Source organism: Cicer arietinum, chromosome 1 (assembly GCF_000331145.2).
Source record: "Cicer arietinum cultivar CDC Frontier isolate Library 1 chromosome 1, Cicar.CDCFrontier_v2.0, whole genome shotgun sequence".
NCBI lineage: Eukaryota > Viridiplantae > Streptophyta > Magnoliopsida > Fabales > Fabaceae > Cicer > Cicer arietinum.
The window spans coordinates 24,286,577-24,290,690 of record NC_021160.2 but is presented as its reverse complement, the minus strand read 5'-3'; positions in this window follow the sequence as shown (position 1 = coordinate 24,290,690).

Here is a 4,114-nt window from a genome sequence, read left to right as displayed (position 1 = left end):
TTGAGTTTTATGTTTGAGTGATTTGAATTTGATTTATCGTGTTAATTGCGTTGAAAATGCTAAGTGTTATGTGTTGATTGTTGCGTGTAAGTATGATGGTTATCGAGATCCCAATTGCCGTGGTAATCGCGTAGAAATTGCTAAGTGTTAAGTTGTGAACTTGATTAGGGATGACTTAGGTTAATTCATGAATTTTTGGAAAAATGATCAGGGAAATCGATTTCCCAATCGATTGGATGGAAGTCAGGGGCTTGGCCAAATGAACAAAATCGATTTGCCAATCGATTTTGTAATCAGTTTTCGAAAATTACCTTTCGAAATCGATTGCCCAATCGATTGGGCCTAAGTCAGGGACTCATCCATATTCGACCAAATCGATTTGGAAATCGATTGGCCCTTAAGTCAGGGGCTCAGCTATCCTGTCAATCGATTGCCCAATCGATTGAATCAAGCCAGAGTTCAAAATTTCACTAAAAACCTTCAGGAAATCGATTTGGAAATCGATTGGTATTAAGTCAGGGGCTCCGTTATCCTGTCAATCGATTGCCAAATCGATTGATTCAGCCCAGGATTCTATTTTCATTAAAAATCTTCACCCCAATCGATTGCCCAATCGATTGGCTCAGTGAAAATCCTCCGTTTTAGTTGTATGATTAATTGCTCATGAATCTATCCATGTCTTGTTTTATTATGTGTTAATTAGGAGATCGAGAACTGCATTTTACCTTCATTTTCATTGGCAATGTACTGTATGAACTTTTCGAATATTGAAAATCCTGTTAAGGTGCATGCTTAGTTAAAAAGTTGTTTTGGGCATTCAAAAACTTAATTGCTATGTGTTAACTGTTATTTTCTGGTTGGTGACCATTTACAACTATTGTGGAAATCTGGGCTTTGCCCTCAGATGAGAGTCAGGACGACCCTACCGGTTCGTACCCTACGGACAGGGATGGAGATGGGAACGCTTGACTGCTGTTACGTTAGGAGGATCTCACGGGGCGCGTGGAGATTACTCAGGGTGTATAGCTTTTTGGTAGGATGATCAGATTAGGATGATGTATAGGGACTAGGGGTCCTTCTTTTTGGTTTGAAGTATTTTTAGTTTGGAAAACTGTACTTATACAAATATTATCAGTTTGATATCATCTTTGGATGGGTTCCATGTACCAATTGATGTTGTGTAAATGTTTTGGATTTATAATTGGAGAAACTTTTCCGCTGCGTAAATTGTAATGACTCAATTATTTATCCAAATGCATTTCCTGATTTATTTCTTTGTTCGTTTTTAATTACTTTTAAAAGAAAAAAAAATATACCCTCGCTTTGAAAAACGGGGTGTTACACAATTGATATACTCTAAATTTTGTGTAAGTTTGTTTTTTTAGTAATAATCTGACAAGAAATTTTTCACGCTTTTTGGTTGATGACAAAAATGAGAGAATAGATTTTGAGAACAATTTTAAAAGCCTCGAATACTCTGATTTAAGAGTTTCAAAAGGGAGGAGGATTTTATTTAAATCAGAATACTACTTAGCACTCTTATATTTAAATATGCTTAGAGTTAGAGGAGCTTTGTGAATTATGCTTTATTTTTTTTATTAAATTGTTCACATAAATAAATAGTTTGTAATCATAAAAAATTGGGAGATTGATAGAATCATGATGGTTTGAAGAACCATTCGTTATCTTGTTTTGATAATAACAAAAGGTATTTTGTGGGAACAATTTAATTCACTAATGTTTTAATTAAGTGTGTAGTTCGAAGATTAATTGTTTGTGTATGATATTATGTTATATCCTCTAATTATCAAATTAATGCAAAGAAACACCAAGACCTTTCTTCTATGCACTACATTTCTAAGTCTAGTGGTATGTTCCTCTGTTGGTGTAAGCAATGATTTGCATCTGTAGCCTCTGGAGATGCAAGCAAGCGTATGACTAAGCTACCTCCGTAGAATACAAAAAGTTTGACTCATTTGCCTTTGATGAAAGTCAACGCCTCTAATAAAATCAACGTGGTTGGAGAAAGTCAACGCTCAACCAACATTCATGAAGAAGTCAAGGCTTATGATAAAGTCAACAACTCTGAAGAAGTAAAGGCTCTGATGAGAGTAAATGATCTAATGGTAGTTAATCCTCTAAGAAGATAAACTATGCACATCATTTGATAATCATTCATAATTTACATGTTGTAATATTTTATAAGACAAATGCTCTTATTATCGTATCATCTATTTTTGTACCTCCACTTCTCTGTATTTGATAATCATTCATAATTTACATGTTGTGATATGACTTGATCTCAATGAATAAATTTATCTTTAATGATTCAATTGCTAAAACCCATGAAAATATAGGTTGTATTTATGAAATAAAGTATACATGCCTTATCCTTAAAAGACATAGACCTTAACGTGAAGAACTATATATAAAAGACATGCTTCCTTACTTGAAAAGGAGAGAACAACACACAACATTTACACAACAACTACACGCATTACAACAACATTCTGCAATCATTCAAAATTTAGAAAATTTGTCTAAGTGTTGATAAAGCAAAATCTAGAAGTATCACATTGTAAACAACCTCTTTGAGAGATATTTTTCAACAACAAAAAAACTAAACTCGTTCATTTTTAACCTAGCCTAGTTGTGGATGTTTTTCCTCAAGGATTTGTAGATGTGAACTAGAAGTTGAGAAGATTTATCCATTTGAGGTTAAGTGTTGTAATTCAGTTTGAGTCATTGGATAATATTCTTATAGGTGAAAGAATCGAACATAGTTACTGGTTTGATGGTGAGCCAATATAAATCTCTATGTGATTTACTTATTTTCTCTTTTTATTCACTTTGAGCTTTTAATTACCTAGTTTATCAAAGAAATTTTTAAAACCGTAAAACACAATTCAATCCTCCCATCTTTTTATGTTTTTCAACCTTCATCACTCAACTGTCTAAACCCAATGAAGAATGTCTATGAAAGTTTTCCCTTTTGAGGTGACCAAAAGCACCACAATGTTGTAATAACAGTAACTAAAGATGCAACCAATGTAAGATTTTATTATATTCAAACTTTGGATTTCTTACATATAATTTGTAAATAAATTTTATAGTGATAGAATATATTTTATTTTATGTATACCACTAAAAATGGTGTACTAGGTTTTGAAAAGAAATTCTAAAATTATGATAATGTGTGTATGCCTTATCTATTTGCTTATCCTTATGACTTTCCTATCTAATTATTTCTTTTTGATTTTACCTTCATGTTTATCAAATATAAAATAACTTAATAAGTTTGAAACTCTTAAAGAATCGCATTTATCATATTCAAGGGGAATTCCAAAATGATTATTTATAAATTTTCTTTTAGAAGATCAAAAGATTATTATGTCAAACAGTTTTTTAGTACTACATTCAAGGGAACATTTTTTTAAAGTTTATTTTTTGAAGGAAAATTATTCATGAATTGTAGAGTTATTTGTTTTAATAAAAACGGGGGAGATTATAAGTGCAAAAGTAGTTTTAGCTGCAATCCCCTAGTTGATATTTTGATGATCACAAAACAAACAAATAAGAACAATCATCCCTTAACTGTATTTTCTAAGTGTGCAGATTAAGTTAGAAGACAAAGAATTATAATATTCATGATGACTCTTCATCATATGCATATTTTCCCACTATTTTAGTCTTATTTATCCTCAATTATTAGTTAAATTAAGGATTTATTTGATATATTTTGTTGATTTTTGTTCTTTGAGTTAAATTAAATGTTTTATGTTTTATTTTAGTGATTAAGTAGGAATTTTTCGTAATTTTACATTGCGTTGTGTTTTGGTGCAGTGCTGAATTTTTGTGAGAAATCAACATGACACATGTAGAGTATTGCAGCCATATCTAGAGTTGTAGATGTCCAATTGGAGTCAAACCAAATGCAAATGCAAGCTAGGATCCATAGCTACAACTTTCATGAAGACATCGGAACCAAATTCAGACTCGAAAGAGGAGAAACATGCAATATACGCCGGACAGCAGATGCTGAGCGCTAGAGCGCGCCCAAGCGCAAGCCAAGCGCTTTTTCCCAGCATTCGCCACTGTCGAAACGCGCCCAAGC